This window comes from Adiantum capillus-veneris, chromosome 9 (assembly GCF_014529385.1).
Source record: "Adiantum capillus-veneris isolate H3 chromosome 9, ASM1452938v2, whole genome shotgun sequence".
Classification (NCBI taxonomy): domain Eukaryota; kingdom Viridiplantae; phylum Streptophyta; class Polypodiopsida; order Polypodiales; family Pteridaceae; genus Adiantum; species Adiantum capillus-veneris.
The window spans coordinates 127,257,341-127,277,929 of NC_140939.1; the positions used below are offsets into that span (position 1 = coordinate 127,257,341).

The window sequence follows — 20,589 nt, forward strand, 5'->3', positions numbered from 1 at the left end:
ACAAGATATCTTGTCCTATGTCCATGCTGATGGTGTGGGCACTCCGTTGTAGCACATTACATGCCTTACAAAGATAGGTGCATTGTTTAAATTGGATGACTTTTGTTCAAATTCCACCATATGAGTTGACAATAGACATACCACTGACCACCACTTCCTCTTCTTGATTTTTATGGAGCCACAGGATGAGAATATTGGAAAACATCACACACATTCCCTGTGGATCAAGTGCCTAATGCAACAATCCCTTATCTATATAAACACTCAAAATGCATTGTATACCACATGAAGACTATTGGCAACCTGTTCAGGATTATCAACCACTGTTGTTAACTAGACCTTTTTGAAAAAAAAAAACCTTTCAGCTATTATCACTAGCTTGAAACTCAAAAGCCAACTACTTATATTTCAATACCTAAAAAATGGATGAAACTACAGTTACACTCTTTTTCTTGATACTTTAAAAGTAGTCACACTACACGGTTATGTATCAACCAAATGAGGCCTCCCTCCCTCTCTCTCTCTCTCTCTCTCTCTCTCTCTCTCTCTCTCTCTCTCTCTCTCTCTCTCTCTCTCTCTCTCTCTCTCTCTCTCTCTCTCTCTCTCTCTCTCTCTCTCTCTCTCTCTTCAAGGCATCACAAAAATGCTTACCTTTTGTGTATTTTTTAAAACCTATGTCAGATTTCAAACTTGTCTTGACAAGCTTGAAACCCGAGATAGATTTCAAGCTTGTCAAGACATTAACTTTTTACACATTAAAGTATAAAACTTAATGCATCCTTCAAAATTTTGATGCACAGATGCATAAAGCCTTGTATGGCAATTGTGTACCAAAATTTGTACAGTTTTTATGGGCAATAGTTGCCCTAGTAGGTCTCTCTAATTTTCTTTTGTTCCCCATTTGGAGGAATAAACATGTATTCCACAATCAACAAGACCTTTAAAAGTCTTTCTCCTTTACTATTTTGGAGTCTAACAATTAGGGGATTTTTTATCGTACTCTTCTACTTAAGCCTGCTAGACATCCTTAATGCCCGATTGCAAGGAAGAAACTGAGAGGCAGCATCTCTCTCTCTCTCTCTCTCTCTCTCTCTCTCTATATATATATATATATATATATATATATATATATATATATATTGAAGGACCTCATCTTCTCTCTTGTGTGTATGTTTTACCTAGCTGTTTTCTTAAAGAGGAGTCTAATCATTAATAGAGATTTTTAGTACAAAAAACAAGTAGTAGGGGAGGTCCAATTGGAAAAGGAGGAATGAAAAGGAAACCTTTTGAGATTCTCTCTCTCTGTCTCTCTCTCTCTCTCTCTCTCTCTCTCAATTATAAGCCAATGCGGGTGACTGCCAACAGTCCATGATTACATTTCAATCAAAGTGGTTGATCAATATTTTATAAGTGTGTTTGTTCAAGTTGCTTGAGTACTTGTACACCCACACACACACACACACACACACACAGAGGTGACAAACAGTATATTAGGCCTTGTCACTTCTTGCTTCAGTCATGTGATCTGCTCTCGGCGTGCTAAAAGCAACTGATACCATCGGTTGGGTGCAAAAGCTTTGCCCGACGTGTAATCACAAGATGATAAGTGCCCAATATGTAGGTAGAGCAGGCTCTCTCTATCTCTCTGTCTCTGTGAGCCATCTGTCCATCTACATCTAAGTGATGGCTATGTCTTGTCTATCATGGCAATGCAAGATAAGCAAAAAGAGGGGACTCGATGAGAGAGTCTATCGTCAACTTAAAGCTATGGAAAATAAAGTATTATGCATGATCGAGGCCAAAGGGTGCACCAAGAAAGTTGTAAGATTGTGGTACACGAGGATTAGTTATTAGTTATTTTGATAGATAACTAAGCTGACATCGTGGTCACACGCAAGCGAGCTAAAGCTTAGTAGAATTGAGCCCTACTTTTGCAACTATGCCAATTTAAGCATAGTAGCAAAACTATGCCGGTGATTTTTTTAATTGTAGTTTGATCATTGACATCCTTTTCTTTGACGCATAGAGGTGGAAGCAACGCACAGGTTCTCAGATTGTCATTACTGCAAAAATTACCCTCTCTCTCTCTCTCTCTCTCTCTCTCTCTAATCGATTCTCCATCCATGTGCCAGTTGCATTTGCCTTTTTGATGTTGCACTTGACCACGTTTGTGGCACCTACGATGCAGGAGCTAATTAGTTTGGCTTACTTCTCAATAACTAGAAACTAGGCCCCGTTTAGTTCTCAATAACTAGAAACTAGGCACCTACGATGCAGGAGCTAATTAGTTTGGCTTAGTTCTCAATAACTAGAAACTAGGCCCCGTTTGACCATGTCCTAGGTGAGAAATGAAATAAACATCGAATGCACGATGTGTGCAACTCACACAAGCCTTCATTTGCGTTGCACATGCAAGGGGACGTGCACCACCATGCAAAAGCAGCCGGCTGTAGCCAGTGACCTACATCCACAATTTTTCTACTTTTTTTAGGTAGGAACCTGCATTGGAAAAATAGTTGACATGATTTATTAATCATTTCAAACCTCGTGAAAATAGTCCGCGATGCCGCGGACTGTTTTCAGGAGGTTTTGGATATCTTGCAGACGCGAGAGAGAGAGAGAGAGAGAGAGAGAGAGAGAGAGAGAGAGAGAGAGAGAGAGAGAGAGAGAGAGAGAGAGAGAGAGAGAGAGAGAGAGAGAGAGAGAGAGAGAGAGAGAGAGAGAGAGAGAGAGAGAGAGAGAGAGAGAGAGAGAGAGAGTAGCGAGCGATGAGAGCAGCAAAAATGGAAGCCCTTGCAGGTTCTTCTTCCCTACTGTCTAGGCCCGAGCTCTTGGGATAGGCCATTGCCGCCTCTACCTTGTCTTCCTCTTCCCGTAGAGATGACAGCCGTCCTCGCAGGTTCTTCTTCCTTGCTGTCGAGGCCTGAGCTCTTGGGATGGGCCATTGCCGCCTCCACCCCGTCTTACTCTTCCCGCGTCTCCTCCCCATCCCCCGCCATTATGGCTATCTTAGGCAAGAAGAAGCCCAAGCCTTCCCGCTAGGCCGCAAAATTGTTATCCACATTTGATGTGCCTGGCTATCTCACTACGGAAGTCCCTGGAGACTATGGGTTTGGTCCCTTTGGTCTTAGCAAGAAACCTGCAGACTTTGACAAGCACCAAGCCTATGAATTCATCCATGCGAGGTGGACAATGTTGGGAGCAGTTGGTTTTGTCCTCCCTGGGGTAGTCTGGTTTATTTGTGTGTGTGTGTGTGTGTGTGTGTGTGTGTGTGTGTGTGTGTGAGAGAGAGAGAGAGAGAGAGAGAGAGAGAGAGAGAGAGAGAGAGAGAGAGAGAGAGAGAGAGAGAGAGAGAGATCTGGGGCCATGCCTGCGCGTCAAAGGCGACGTGCTATAGCCAGTGACCTACAACCATGTTTTTCTGGGCAACGACCTCCAGCGGAGAAGATTTCCAATGATTTAATCATTTTAAAACTCCTCAAAACAGTCTGCGGCGCGGGCTGTTTTGAAGAGTGTTTTGGACCTCGTTCGGATGCTAGCAGGCTTTAAAGTTGGGTCATGAGAGAGATTGAGAGAGAGGGAATTGAGCATCTCGTGTCATCTTGTTTTATTTGTGTGAGTGATCGATCTGATTTTGAGGTCCTCCATCGCCAAGTCTTTCAAAGTTTCAAGGAACCATGGCCATTGGCCGCCAATCCAATGGAGTTCTTAGACATCAATATTGGTGACAAGCAGGCAGGACGCATCATAATGAAGCTTTATGCTGACACTACTCCCAAAAATGCCGAGAACTTTAGGGCTTGAATGTGTACGAGAGAGAAGGGTTCATGCAAGTCTGACAAACCTTTGCAGCTCAAGGGCTCTTGAGTCTTCTTTCACAGGGTGATTCCAAACTTCACGTGCCAACGGTGTTTGGGAAAAATCATTTTTCAAAACATACAAAATTCTTTTCCTTGAATTTGGCAAGAGGAAATTTTTAAAAATTAGGTTTTGTTTTCTGTCTTTGCACTATTTTTCTCTATTTTGGGGCAAAATTTCTCCTTTTCCCCTTGCTCTCTACCGACATTTTTGAAATTGAAAGTGGCATGATATTAAGTTGAGATGCATTTTTCCGAACATTATGTGCCAAGGAGGAGACTTCACCCACGGCGATGGAACTGGTGGGGAGTCCATCTATTGGGCTAAGTTTGCCGATGGGAACTTCATCAAGAAACACACTGGCCTTGGTGTGCTCTCCATGGCCAATGTTGACGAGCCCAACAATAACCGCTCAATTTTTTTACTCTACACTGTCATGACCTAGTGGCTCAACGGAAAGCATGTTGTATTTGGACCTGTTGTTGAGGGCATGGATGTGGTGAAGAACATTGAATGTGTGGGTTATCCGAGTGGAAAAACGCAGTCCTCCTCCTCATGGTTTTACCATTTTTCATCATCTTTCTTCTTACGGCTACCCATTCTTTCTTTTATGTTTTTTTGCATCATCTTCTGGCACGATGGCTCAGCAATTGATTGGAGAGAAGATCTCAAAGTTCAAGAAGAGTACATTCTCTTTGACAAAGATGGCGATGGAAATATCACCACCAAAGAGCTTGGTACTGGGATGCACTCACTTGGACAAAACACAATAGAAGAAGAGCTACAGGAGGTAATCAATGAAATGGATGCAGATGGAAATGGATCAATTTTCTCGAGTTTTTGAATCTGATTTCTTGTAAGATGATGGATATCAACTCTGAGGAGGAGTTGAAAAAACCATTCAAGGCTTTAAAAAGGACCAAAATGGGTTTGTTTTTGCTACGGTGCTTTGCTATGTGATGATAAATCTAGGAGAGAAGTTGATAGATGAGTAGGGTGATAAAATGATTTGAGAGGTAGATGTTGATGGACAGGTGAATTATGATAAATTTGTGACGATGATGCTCTCAAAGTAGTGCTTTTGACATGTGTAAAAGGTAAACGATGCACAACCATGCTTTGCTACTAAAATGAGAAGCTTGTATTTCAAAACTTGATATAAAAATAAATTGTTTGTCCCGAAACACAAAATACTAATGCGGTGCACCCGTGACACAAACCTAACTGGAAGGGGGGGGGGGGGGAGTAAATAAAAGTGTAATCATGAACGTGCTCTTTCATTTTCCATGCTCAAGGAGACAAAAAAGGGATCTTCTTTTGAAAGAAAATGGTGTTATCCCAGCAAAGGTCTGCCAAGATAGTCCTGGTAACTTTCACATGTCTTCTAGTGATGCTTTCATTTCTAACCATAATGCATTATTACCGCTTAGACTCACTAGAGGCATCATCTAGAATACAAAGAGTTCTTCAACAAAATAGTACATACTGTGGAGCCTATGTGATCTGAGTGAGATTTGTGCAATGAAAATTTCTCTAGTTGTGCTAGCATGTTGAGTTGTGTATTCCTTATTGCTAAGCTTCATTTTAAATGGCTTCCACATAGGTGTGTTTAGAAGGAGTTCTCTAAGAGACTCTGATGTTTAATCAAGTCCAAAATGTTGTTAGAGGAGATAGGGCTACATAAGCTCCTTGAAGTTTACTTGGAACAGTTTTCTCGATTTTTTATTCGCTAGAAAAATCCCACTCGCTCTTTGGAATTCCTCTAACACCAATGCATCCACTTCTTATGGTTTTGCTGCGAGTGGCAAAACTTCTGTTCCCAATGCTTCTGTTGGCAGCACTTCATCTGGCAATTCTAGTGATAAGGGCAAAAAGAAGATGCGTTGCCATTATTGTAAAGCTAATGATCATTTGATCAAGTAGTGTCCTAAGTTGAAGGCCAAAGAGGCTAAGAAGAAAGAGGGTGGTTCCACTTCAAATGCTGGTTCCACCACAAATGCACCCATTGTTGAGTCTTCTGTGAAAGGAGACTGTGATGCTGATGTTGATGCAGAATGGGCTTTTAGTTGCAGTGCACTTACAATCCTATTGTCCATGATGCATGCAGGTCAGTTGCTACAGATTCACATGTGTGGTATTTTGATAGTGGTGCTACAAAAGCACATTACCTCACATCGTGAATTGTTCACCTCTCTCAAGTCTGTCCCTCATGGGAATTCAATCACTTATGCCAACAATGCCTCTTATCCGGTTCAGGGAGTTGGAAAGATTGTGCTTACTGCTGCAAATGGTAGTTCTTTCACACTTGTTGATGCACTTTATGTACCTGGGATCAAAACAAATCTTTTGTCTGTATTTGCACTTGCTAGACTTGGACTTGTAGTCAAATTTGTGGATGATAGATGTACAGTTCATGATCTCAATTTTGGTGATGAAATTGTTACATATGGCCTTTTGTTCCGTGGGCTGTATAAGCTCACTTTGTATGCCAAGTGTGGACAAAATTTTGCAAATGCAGTTGCAGATTCAAGGGTTGTTTCGGGTGCAAAACTGTGGCATGCACGTTTTGGGCATCTGAATTTTGCCAATTTGCTACGTTTGCAGAAATCTGATATGGTTGCTTCTTTACCGCCTCTTGAAGCAGTTGTCAAACATGTTTACGAAGGCTGTATTTTGGGTAAAATACAGGGTTCTAAGTTTCCAAAGGATGGTTCAATTAGGGCATCATGCAGGTTGCAACTTGTGCATAGTGATGTTTGTGGGCCCATGCAAACTCCATCCTTGGGCAATTACCTTTACTTCGTGAATTTCATTGATGATTACTCCAGGCATGCATAGGCATTTCTGCTTAAAGCAAAGTCCAAAGTTTTTATGTGCTTCAAACAATTTTTGGCTATGGCTGAAAATGTATAGAAATGTACTATGGGCGCCCTCCGTTCCGATCGAGGGGGGGAGTATATGTCTCATGAATTTAATGCATTTCTAGCTAGTCGTGGGATAACACACCAATGTATAGTGCCTTATACACCTCAACAAAACGGTGTTGCTGAGAGGAAAAATAGGTCAAAATGGCACGATGTATGGTCAAAAGTCAAGCTTTGCCGCATTCTTTTTGTCTTGAGGCCATCATGTGTGCCACTTAAGTACTTAATAGGTGTCCTATGAAAGCTTTGTAGTCTATTACTCCATATGAAGAATGGCATGATAGAAAGCTTTCTATTGAGCACATGCGTGTTTTTGGTTGTTTGGCATATGCTTTGGTGCCACAAACACGACGCAAAAAATTGGCTGATAAGGATGTCAAATGTATTTCTGTTGGTTATAGTGTTGAAAGCAAAGGTTACAGGTTGTATCATCCAAAAACCAAGCGTATTTTGGTTTCATGGGATGTAGTGTTTGTGGAAGATTCTGTTCAGCCCTTGCTGTCATGTACTAGAGATAGTAATGTTAGCTCACATAACATTTGTGACACTTTGTTGCCTCTTTTCAGTGGTGGAAGTTCGAATGTAAATTCCAATGAGGCAAATGTACAGCCTATGGGGCTTTTCAAAAATGTTACAGATAAGCCTATTACTGATGCAAATGTACATGATGTACTTGATGAGGAAAGGGTTGAAAAAATGGTTGGTGCATACATTGCGTGACAGTAAATTATATTCACCTTTGTCTAGTCGTACTCGTTCAAGTTCTGGCCATGAATCTTATGCTTTGGATGTGTCTACCTTACATGATGTTGAGGAACCTTTGTCTTTTGATGAAGAACAAAATTCAAAAAATTGGATGGCTACCATGCAATCAGAATATGATGCACTTATAGAAAATGACACATGGACTTTATGTGATTTGCCTCCTGGAAAAAAGGCCATTGGTACGAAGTGGGTTTACAAGTTGAAATGCAAGCCAGATGGTGAGATCGATCGCCATAAGGCTCGACTTGTTGCAAAGGGTTATGCACAACAAAATAACATAGATTATGAAGAAATTTTTGCTACCACTTGTCGTATGACTACTGTGCATTTTCTATGTGCATTGGCAGCTCATTTTGGTTGGGATGTACATCAATCAGACATTGTTTCTGCTTTCTTGAATGGTGACATATTTGAGGAAGTTTATGTAACACAGCCTCGCGGTTTTGTCATGAAAGGACAAGAGGACAAAGTGTGCAGATGTAAGAAGGCTTTGTATGGGTTGAAGCAATCTCCGCGTGCCTGGTATGAGAAAGCTGACACTCATTTGGTCAAACGAGCCTTTCATAATAACAGGTCAACAGAAAGCACATTGTATGTAAAGCATGAAGGTGATGTACTTCTTGTTGTGGTTCTTTATGTAGATGATTTGTTGATCATTGGACCAAATGAGAGACATATTGCTGAATTTAAGGCTGATTTGAATGCTACTTTCAAAATGAAAGATTTGGGGATGTTGCATCGGTATTGCCTTGTGTCAAAAAAGTTATATAGAGACATTGCTATGTAAGTTTGGACTTGAGGATTGCAAACCTATTGTCACTCCCATGGAAACAGGTTTAAAATTGAGTCTTCATGATGTTGGTGATCCTGCAGATGTCACTCTTTACCAAACTGCTGTTGGATGCCTCATTTATGTATGCAACACGAGGCCGGATATTCAGTTTGCAGTCTCACAGGTCAACAGATTTATGCATAGCTCAGGGTCTAAGCATTGGCAGGCTGTCACCAGGATTTTTTACTACCTTAGTGGCACTTTACATCTTGGCTTGTTTTATCCCAAGGGGGGATCATTGCCGCTAGACTTACGTGCTTTTTCGGACTCAAATTGGGCTAGTTGTTTTGACACGCGAATGCCCACAAGTGGTTTTTGTTTCATGCTTGGCTGTTCATGTATATCATGGTTGAGCAAGAAGCAACCTATTGCAGCCACTTCTAGTTGTGAGGCTGAGTACAGGCCAGTCTTCACAGCTACGGTTGAGTGTGTATAGCTCAGACGCCTTATGGCTGATTTGGGTGTTGGACAGGACATTGCCAACACTATCTACATTGACAATCACAGCGCATTGGCAATTGCAAGGAACCCAATTTCTCATGCTCGCACAAAGAAAATTGAGGTGCATTACCACTATGTTAGGGAGAGGCTTTCCAAAAAGAGAGATCGGCTTGGCTTACGTGCCAACACAGGACAACCTTGCAGATCTTTTCACAAAGGCATTGTCTCGTGAGAAGCTTGAAGCTTTCCGTAAAGCTTTCGGCTTACTCCCCTTTGTGGACTGATCATGTCCTCAGAGCATGGCACGTCCCTTTACTCATGTGCCAGCTCTCGTTCATCGCATCACTCCAGGGGTGGATTTTTTACCATATACATGTGGTAGTGATGTGTGTGAACAGACTAAGACCGTCGGGGGATTTTTTCCCTCTTTAGGAGGTTTTCCCCCCCGTGCATTGTATATACGCCCATCACTCTACGGCTATCTATCTTTCCATTGCACACTAAATAAACCACTCTCAATTGTGTGCCTTGAGCTTCGTTCGCCTTCTCCAAGCTGTGTGTGTTTTTTTGCAACCCTAATTCCAACAGGGTCGGGATTTGATTAAGTGCTAAGTACAAAGTAAAGAGAGAGATAGAGCTCCAAGAGATCTTTTCGATTACATTAACTTCACCATGTCGGGATTGGATTTATTGCTAAGTACAATCTAAAGAGAGAGATAGAGATCTTTTTAGATGTAAGCATGCCCAACACACAACACAACACAACACACACACACACACACACACACACACACATATACACACACACAATCCTAGGTAGAGAGACGGCCCCCCACATCAACCGAAAGCTCTTACATTTGCTAAAAGTAGCACAAACCTTGCAAGCCAAGCTAGACCCTTGGCTTTTAGTCTCTTTTCGTCCTTGGGGGGGGGGGGTGACCTTTCTTTTCTGGGACGTGTATGACAATTTGCAGATCATATGCAACTATGCACTTATCATAAGGTCTATATCATATGGTTGCTTTCCCATGCAGTTTTCGTTCAATTCTCAAAATTGTAAAATCAAGATTTAGGTAGGAGTCATGTTTGAACCCATTTGATTCCAAAAAATTATGTAGGCTTCCTTTAATGATTTCCCACATTATAATGTATATCTCTTGAGCTTTTGACATCTTATGTCCATTTCCCCATTTCGCAAGGCTTCTTGGACAATAAAAATATCCTTTCACGATCATTTTGATGTCATTTTTTCTTGAAAAAATCTATCATCCCTCTCACTCTGTAATCCATTTAAGATCAACTACGTACATTTTCTCTCTCTAAACTGAGACAAAAATTACTCATCCAACCTTAGATTTTCATTTTGATCACTCTAAAAAAAATTTACACGATCAAAGTGACTTTTTGTTACTTCAAAGTAGCTTCAAACTTATCAAGAATAAAATTTGGTGACAAATGGAGGGAAAAGTCATGGACAATACCACATACAATCACTCTTGTGTTAGGACCTTGCCCTTCGACACAGATACAAGCACGAAACTAATATGTATGTTGGGCCTCTGTTGTTAGACTTGATAGTACATGATACACAAAGATATCGTTGCAAGGAGAAAAGCCTACACAAATGGTTGCTAAAGAGAGAACAAATTAAGGGTAGCTATGGGGAGAGTGGTGGAGAATGCCACATCTAATGGATCCTATCTCTCATAGTTTAGTGTTCCCAATCTATCTATTTTTCTCTCATCTATCTACAAACTATTGTCGAAGGCGACTGAGTGGGACAAACTGATTTGTGTCTGCAAAACGAGCTCTAAAGAGAGTAGGCATTGAGGGTTGCCATGGGAAGAGTGGTGGAGAATGACACATCTAACGATACCAATCTCTCATTGTTTAGTGCTCCCAATCTTCTCATTTATCTCTCCTCTACCTGGCAAAGGCGACGGTGTGGGATAGACCGATGACCACTATATTTTGACAGGCTTTAAATTCCACCTTTAATGTTGTAATGTACCACGTGGCATACGACCAACAGTACGCTTTGATTAAGCTATTTAAAGGCCTGTCTTTCTACCCAATGTCCGTCACACATCACACACACGTCTTCTTTGTTTAAAGGAATGGTGTGTTTGGGTCTGGCAAAAGCCTTTACAGCTTTTAATCCCATATCCTCTGAAACTAAGTCATTTACTATTTTTTTTGGAACCTTTACATTTGCCCTATTAGCATTTTAAAAACTTTGTTCGTTTTGGACAGAGCATCCAAATTGAGTCTCTTCTTGCTCTTTGAAACATGCTTGGAAAACCGAATCCATGTTAATGCTTCAAGTAGAGGCTCACAAGGAGTTTACTACGCATATGTGAGCAATGAAGATGTTCGTCACACTTTTGTCAAATTTTAGCAATGAAGGTTCATGTAGAGCTTTTCCTAGGGCTACGCCGGGAAAGTGTGAAGTTGCATTCCCAAGAATTTCGTCAATAAGAGTGCTTTTGTAACAGACTTGGACACACCCAAGTCAGAAATCTGGCACGATACACAAGAGAATCACTTAAAATAGAGTTGACACGGCTTGGCGTAGTCTCGTGCCCAAAGGTATTGGCCCCAAAGTCTGGCGCCTCTTTCGGAATTAAATTTTTTATTAATGCTTGAGCAAAGTACAAAGTCCGAGGGTCCTTTTTGGTCAACTGCTCGTCAGCAAGTCTGAGTTCAGGAGGCCCTCTCAATACATATTAAACGTCCCCAAGGGCCCAAAAGCTGCAGTGCGATTTACAAAAATTCCGTACGCTGCCCACAGACTGTCACGTCAGCCAGTTTACGTGAAATGCGGATTTTAGTACGGTTCTGCCATGTCAACATTCTAGCGTGGATTCTGAGACTACCACGTCATTAGTTTGTGTCAGCTTTGCAAGTTGGAATTTTTGCATAAGGATCTTGGATAGACTTCGTTACACTATGTATAATTAGCATTGCAAGAGCACTTAATAGTGCTTTGGGTCAAGTAGGTACACGTTTCCAATGATTTGAACCTTCATTTTTTCAAAATGTCATCCTTTTATGAGGGATACAAATAAAAGAAAGAATGCTGACTTGAATCTTTGGTATTCTGCGAAAAACTGATAGTGGCCATCTCTACCGAATCTGTCGTGATGACTCCAAGGTGTGAGAATCGGAATGAAGGAGTGCGCTTGCATATCTCCCCCCCCCCCCCCCCCTGCCTCTTTTTTTTCTCATTTTGTTTAGTGTTGTTGCTAGAGTACTGAAAGGTTTAGCTGAGCTGGTTTTGTTTGTTGTGTAGGTAACGACAATCTTGTTATGACTCTTGCTGGGAACAAATCAGACTTAGCTTCAAAGAGGAAGGTTGAAGAGTATCCATCAATAAATACACTATTTCAATTGTTTGCAAAATTGAAATAAATATGTACATGTGTGAAATAACAAATCATGGTTTAAATACTTGAGATTGCCCAAAATAAGTAAATTGATAACATTAACTCTACGTTGAAAGATGAGTTAGTCAATGTGCAAGATACAACCTTTATGATTGTGTTGTGTCCATGCTAGGGCTCTTTACTCAAATTCAAATCTCAATGTCTTACATGTGCCCAATCAAGGTTTATTCCTAGAAAGTCTCCATGATGTATAAGATGTTGCATAGGAGTAGCCAACTATGGCAGGTCAAACGGTTGGCTGTTCGAGGTCCTTCAAACTTGGGGTTTATTATTGGCCTCCCTCTCAACGGCATTCAATTACACAATCAAGGCATCCCATCACAAATTGGAGTAGCCAACTATGGCAGATCGATCAATTGAGTGTTCGAGGTCCTTCAAACTTTGTGTTTACATATTGGTCTCCCACTCAAAAGCACTCGATTACACAAATTGGGAGAGAGAGAGAGAGAGAGAGAGAGAGAGAGAGATAGAGAGAGAGAGAGAGAGAGAGAGAGAGAGAGAGAGAGAGAGAGAGAGAGGTCAATTCTGGATAATAAGTAAATATTCAAGATTATGCGATTTAAATGAAAAGATTTTGAGATTAAAAATTCCATCTTCTTTGCAATATCACAATTGATTAATTGTTGGGTAATGGTAAGCACAAATGAGTAAGTGAGAGAGAGAGAGAGAGAGAGAGAGAGAGAGAGAGAGAGAGAGAGAGAGAGAGGGGGGGGGGGGGGGGGGGTGCTTGAAGATTGCTTTTTGATGAATGTAAGCATGCCAAGGAGCCTAGACTTGCCTTGAACATACAAACATACTCTTCTAGATAGAGAGATGGCACCCCAAAATCAACCAAACATTGTGGTATCTACCAAAAAAATTAAATACCTTACATGTCAAGCTGGAGCTCCTTCTTTCTGGCCTCTTTCCCTAGTTTATAGGTTGACCCATTGTTTCATGTGGTTGCTTTCCCGTACTATTTTTGGAACTCTAAAATCAAAGTTTAGGAGTCATTTTGAGCCCATTTGATCCCAAAAATATATACTAGGTTCCTTAAACGGATTTCGACATCATAATCAATATTTTTGGATATTTTGACACCTTTAGCCGTTCGCTTATTTCACGTAGGACAGCTTTGGACATTAAATGCTCATCTCATCCAGCATGAGCGACATGACTTGGATATGCTGCACTCTTCCAACTTGAGCATAGTCCTAATAACTACAACTCTTAGCACATAGTTTATTACGACTTGAAGCTTTGGGACTAATGCTTTGCTCATTTTATGGCTCAACAACCCAACTCTGACTATGCCAAAGAGTGTTTTTGGCACCCTGGTGACATGACTTTTTACATTCTTGTGCCTACAAACATTTCTTCATGTAAAAGTAAGCTTGAATCCTCAAAAAGAGGATTAGTGAACAACCAATTTGGCATTGAAGGTTTTGTTTGCCATACCTGTTTTACCTTCTTCGGATCTGCATTCGCATTGGTTGGGTTGTCCTTCTTTGACTGTGAAGACTCCATTATCTGTTTGATTCTCCAATTAGACATGTCGATAGGAGTCTTTGAGGTTGTTGTAGGCCTCTGTTCACTATCGGCATTTGGCTTTTGCGTAGGAGCATTGGAAGACTTAGGAATCCAAATCTCTTGATGACCTTTGTATCTCCTTTGTTGACTTTGCTTTGCTCTAGGTCTTGTTGAGTTCTTGAGATTTTCATGTAGGTATGGTGTAGTTGCAATTGGCTTGTGGTTGACTGGTAAATCTTTGTATATTCTAATCCTTGTCCAAGAAGAAGATTCTTTGAGATTCGTCTTTGTTTTGTATCCTCCTGAGAGTTGTCGTAGACTTTAGCATCTTTAGATATTGTTTTGTTGTATACCTACTTCTTAGGTATCCTAGGATATTGTCAAGGTTGATACCTTGTGGGACTTCTTTCTTCGTAGGGACTTGACGTTACTTCATATGCCCTTACCTGAGGTTTTGGTATCCATATCTCTCTATTACCTCTATAGTACTCTTGTTCTTTTAAGCTCCATTGTGATGCTATCCATCCCATGTGTTTGTCTTTTTGTGTTGAATTCCCGTCTTTAATCCAAACCAGATCATTGACTTTGACTAAATTGCTCAGAACAAACACTTGCTTGACTATCTTTTGCTTTCTTGATTACTTTGGTTGAAACATCTTTGTTTTTTGGGGTGTCTCCTTAGAGGTTTCAGCTGGGTTAGAAATTGACTTGAAGTTTTGAAAGCCTGACTTGCTAGAAGTATTTGATCCACAAGGGTTCTTTGATATAGAGGCCTATGCTTTCACACCTTTCATGCTAATTGATGGAAGGTCCACTTTAGCTTTACCTTTGTCTGCGAGATTTCTCGTTGATTCTTGTGAATTTTGCAACTCTGAATCTAACATTAATGGTATTTGTATTTGTTGCGTGCTAACAATTGCGAAAGACGGTATCAACATTTTATCTTCTCTGCAAGCCTTGTGTTGGTCTAACCACTAATGTCCAAGGATGACATCTGCATGCATGTGTTTTTTGAAAACTTTACTTGAAAATTTACCTGCTCTTCATGCTTCTGGATGCTAAGTGTAGCAACCATTTCTTCTTTGCTCGGAACCTTACCTAGCATTGCTTTACTGTTTTGTTTTCCTGGAATGATCTTGAGTATTCTTTGGATGCTATCTACAACCATATTGCACTTTATCCAATAGAGCATTACATCTGACACTTGCTCCTTTTGTACTCTTGAGAACTACAACTATTATTCTCATTGGAGGTTCTATTGAAGATTTTTGTCCTGCTTTTTTATGGTCTCATCTTGATCTAAATGTGTCTCTATGAAGTGTGGTTTGAGACTTTGTTTTCCACTCTGACTTAAATCGGTTGATTCCACTAGCAATGTCTGGATTTGTGGACTTCCTATAGCTTCTTGTTTGTCTACAACCATGTTCGTCTTAGCTTATGGCTTTGGTGGCATTCTCTGCTCAATAGCTATCGTGATTGCCCTTTTCTCTACTTGATCTACACTTCTTGATGCCTGATCTGCTTTAAGCTCTTTTGAGGTTAAGTCTGATGGGGATGAATCATCTTCAATAAGCTTTGCGTTGGCATCGGTCTCCATTTTAACTGTGCTTGAGGACTTTCTGTTGTCGTCCACCAGTGAACAATCTTGGTCTTCATTCTTTGTTGTCTGTGATGACTCCATCATCATTGAACTCCGTATCTCTAACATCTTCTGGGCCATTGGCAGTCTCACTATGATGTTATCTGTAAGATCTTTTACTATGATCACATGGAATTGGGTGATGATGATCTGTGAACCTATTTGAATGGCGGTGGAGGCAATTCTCCAATATTCTGCTTGTTTGTCTCTAGATATGCTCACAAATTCAAGAGCATCTTCCGGCTATGGTTTGTCACATTTTTTCCAAGTACAAAAAGACATGAGGTTCTTGTCTAACTGAAAATCTAGCTTTACTTCAATTGACAGCTTTTCTTTGTTTTCAATGGTAATGTTGCACTTGATCTTTTCATGATTTCTTTTTATACTAATTGATTTTGTTGTGGTAGTGTCCGTGGGTTGAACGTTTTCTACATTGTCTTTGTCTTGATCCCCTGCTTCCATTGATGTTGACTCGTATGACTGTGATAATGCACCTTTATCTTGTAATGTTGAGCATTGTCTGCCTGCATTTGAGTAACTTTTGATCTTAGATGATCCATTGTACTTTCTGGTAGAATTTGTCTCTTTGGAGGAAATTTTGGTGGTGACCTTTGTGTAGCTTTCTGGACTTTAACTTCCATTGACTTTGACCTATCTATTGTTGTCTCGAGGTCATTTTTAAGCCATTTTGTTTCCAAAAAAATCCATTGAAACTTCAAACCAAATCCTAGCAGCTTGTGAATGTTCTGAGGCCCTTTTGATACTTGTCATTTTTGCTTACGTCTCCCATTTTACATTAGATACAAATGGTAGAGAGAGAAAATTACTTGTCTAACCTTACATTTTCATTTTGATCACTGTAAAACGTCTTTAAGTGATCATTCTTCCCTTTTAATACTTACAAAAGAGTTTTAGACTTACCAAATATAACATTTGGTGACAATAGAAATGTTGTTTCAAGATCATTTTAAGTCATTTTGTTCCTAAAAAAATTCATCAAAATCTATAGACCAATTTTAGTGGCTTGTGAATGTTCTAAGGATCTTTTCATACATTAGCCTCAGTCTTGTCATTCCTCCTTACTCTAGAGGCCATTTTAGATCAAATATGCACGTTTTCTCTCTCTAGGCCAAAGAGTAAATTACTCCGTCCAAACTTAGGTTTTCATTTTTATCCCTTTAATTAGTGACCAAAGTCAAAGTAGTTTTAAACTCACCAAAAATTAAATTATTTTTCATTGGATCCACTTACTGCACGAAACACAATTCCAAACTTTTGGCTGTTTGGGAGAATATGTATGTCGCAAGCGTGTTATCGAAACAAATAGCCATACACCAAAATAGTATGCTACACTATCCGATGGTTGAAAAGTAAAGACTTCCTTAAGCATTTTTTATACATCAATGTTGTGTTACATTATCCAAATAATGTGTATTATTATGGTCTTCAACTAAGGGGACAAAGTCTCTAAGTAGAGGTTTCAACATCCATTTTGCACCTTCAACAGTGTAATCCTTTAAGTTATTTAAATAGGTATGCAAAAATACAACTGCGAAGGAGGTTATCTTTGTGTTGCAAAATGACTTATGGTTGGAGTATTTTATGTACCTCATCACATATCTTTGTGAAGCGGCTCTCTAGGAGGAGACCCTTTATATCTCGTGAATAACTTAGCATGAAAAGCACTCTGCATCCTCGAAGGGGATGGGAGCTTAAGCATATATGTATTATTATTAATCTTTTCTTGAATTTGGAATGGTCCATAAGAACGTGAGCTAGGTGTGTATAGATTTTTAATGTTTGGTTTTCTAAGGATTTACTCTCATTGCCAATTCTTACCTGCTATGTGTTGTAATCAAGCATTTGAAAACATGAGCAAAACCTAATAATCACTATAGAATGTAAGAGAATGGCAGTGCTGTTTGTAGCTAGCTTTTGTTTGTGTCGAAAGTAACTTATGGCATTTTTAATCTTTTGAAATACACTTTAGATTGTGCAGATACTCATCAGCAACACAGATCTTGTTATGTGCTCTCAAAATAGGAGAAACCTTAGTTTTCCTTATATAATCTCAAATGGAGACTTCTCAATAGAGTATGCATTGTGTTATTATATGCATATTCTACAAGTGGTAGATACTTGTCCTATTGATTTCTTTGGTCTACTTCATTGATTTGGTTGATTACCTCTATTTTATAATAGTTTTTTGGCACCTATATAACACATTGTGTAACAAATTCATGAATCTCCTCTCTCATTGATGGCCAATAGAAATAGGTTTCTATAGCATCTGTTGTTACAACAATTTTATGATGCAATGCATGAGGAGGAGCATGTGACTTTTGCATTACTTTCTTGTGTAGAGATTGAGTGACACATACTTTATTGCCATATAGAAAAAGTCTATCTTTTATTGTAAATAACAAGACATAATTCCCATTGATCAATGCATAGTTTAATCTAGATGTGTAGCATATTCATTTATCATTTTGGTTAGTTCATTGTAATATGCTATAGATACAAGATTAACCTAAGGTCCATGAGAATACTTGATTGTGCTTGCCAAGAATGTCAATAATATGAAAACCAAATTGTGAAAGAAAAATCCCCCACCTCATTTATTTGTCAAATAAATTATTTTGAATCATGAAGGACTTAATACTTTGATGATTTGTTAAATACCTTAATGATCTTCTATGGTTGCTTGAATAAGTTGGAGAAGAAGAAGAGCTTGGATTATGATTGAGTTGTTTATGCTTTGTTTTACGCTTGGATTAAGTTGTTTATGCCATATTTTATGCTTTGAAGAGAATTTAACACGTCTTCTTCGAGGAGCTACCTCATCATTTAAGGAATTTGTGCTCTCGGTCTCACTCCTCTCAAAGTGGATTGTGTGATGGACCTTTCTCTTCCTTGTAGGAGAGTTTTGCTAAGGAGATATTGATTTTCTCCTCTATGGCGCGGGACTCCTCTCTTTGCACGAGGACTGTGTCTTTGAGGTGATCCACTTTGTCACCTGTTTGATTCAAGAGACTTGAGAGAGAGATTTATTTCTCTCCTTTGGGTAATCCTTGGTGAACTAGGGATTGCATCCTCTTGATTTGCAAGATATAAATGCATGCATTCCATGTGTAGAAACATCACCATCAAAATTCATTCCTAACAATTTTGACCCAATTCTTTGAATATTAGACATCACGCCTTTTTTTTGTTGCTCGAGAAGAGTTCATGATAGCATCACACGTGTGGTGCCTTTGAACTGTTCTCTTTTCAATAAGAAAGGAAGACCGAAAGCTCTGATACCAATGTAATTAAATGATAACTTGTAAATATTAAATCTTGTAATTGTGGTACTAATCAATCATGATAATTAATTGATGTTGACACAACGTAAAGGGTCAGATTTTATGAGGTTGACTCTCCTTCGAAATGATTTTTTCATTATGAGAGAATTACAAGTACTTGCAACAAGAAATGCTAATGTATTGAGTTTTTTGTTAATTTAGTTATGCTTTGTGAAGGCTTATAATTTCACAAACAGAGTAAGTAGAAACTTTATTCTGCTCGTTTTGCACTTGCAATGCTGGCCTCCATCGATTACATGAATCAGGTAGCCCTACGAGGAGGAAGAGAGGCAAGATTTGAAAGATAAGAACATAAGTACGATCATGTGGCTTAAATGAGAAGCTTTTGGCATTAAGAAAATCCTTGCGGAGTCGGGATTGGATTAAGTGCTAAGTACAAAGGAAAGAGAGAGATATAGCTCCAAGAGATCGTTCTGATTACATTAACTTCGCCGTGTTAGGATTGGATTAAATGCTAAGTACAAAGTAAAGAGAGAGATAGAGGTCCAAGAGATCTTTTTAGATGTAAGCACGCCCAACACACAACACAACACAACACACACACACACACACACACACACACACACACACACACAAAATCCTAGGTAGAGAGATGGCCCCCTAGATCAACCGAAAGCTCTGATATTTACTAAAAGTAGCACAAACCTTGCAAGCCAAGCAAAACCCTTGGCTTTTAGTCTCTTTTCGTCCTTGGGGGGGGGGGGGGGGGGGGGGGGGTTGTGACCTTTCTTTTATGGGACGTATATGACAATTTGCAGATCATATGCAGCTATGCACTTATCGTAAGGTCCATATCATATGGTTGCTTTCCCATGTAGTTTTTGTTCAATTCTCAAAAAAGTAAAATCAAGATTAAGATAGGAGTCATGTTTGAACCCATTTGATTCCAAAAAATTATGTAGGCTTCCTTTAATGATTTCCCACATTATAATGTACATCTCTTGAGCTTTTGACATCTTATGTCCATTCCCCCATTTCGCAAGGCTTCTTGGACAATAAAAATATCCTTTCACAATCATTTTGATGTCATTTTTTCTTGAAAAAATATGTCATCCTCTCACTCTGTAATCCATTTCAGATCAACTACGTACATTTTCTCTCTTTAAACTGAGACAAAAATTACTCATCCAACCTTAGATTTTCATTTTGATCACTCTATAACATTTTTACACGATCAAAGTGACTTTTTATTACTTTCAAAGTAGCTTCAAACTTATCAAGAATTAAATTTGGTGACAAATGGAGGGAAGAGTCATGGACAGTACCACATACAATCACTCTTGTGTCAGGACCTTGCCCTTCGACATAGATACGAGCATGAAACTAATATGTATGTTGGGCCTTTGTTGTTAGAGTTGATAGTACATGATACACAAAGATATCGTTGCAAGGATAAAAGCCTACACAAATGGTTGCTAAAGAGAGTACAAATTAAGGGTAGCTATGGGGAGAGCAGTGGAGAATGCCACATCTAACGAATCCTATCTCTCATAGTTTAGTGTTCCCAATCTATCTATTTTTCTCTTAGCTATCTACAAACTATTGTCGAAGGCGACTCAGTGGGACAAACTGATTTGTGTCTGCAAAAAGGATGCTAAAGAGAGTAGGCATTGAGGGTGGCCATGGGAAGAGTGGTGGAGAATGCCACATCTAATGATACCAGTCTCTTGCTGTTTAGTGCTCCCAATCTTCGTATTTATCTCTCCTCTACCTGGCAAAGGCGACGGCGTGGGACAGACCATGACCACTATATTTTGACAGGCTTTAAATTCCACATTTAATGTTGTAATGTACCACGTGGCATACGACC

The 20,589-nt window shown here is 39.6% G+C and overlaps 1 pseudogene; it reads left to right on the forward strand.

Annotated features, from left to right (window-relative positions):
* The first annotated feature begins 3,690 nt into the window (after positions 1-3,690).
* LOC147451157 (uncharacterized) lies at positions 3,691-12,231 on the forward strand (annotated as a pseudogene).
* Positions 12,232-20,589: the final 8,358 nt, after the last annotated feature.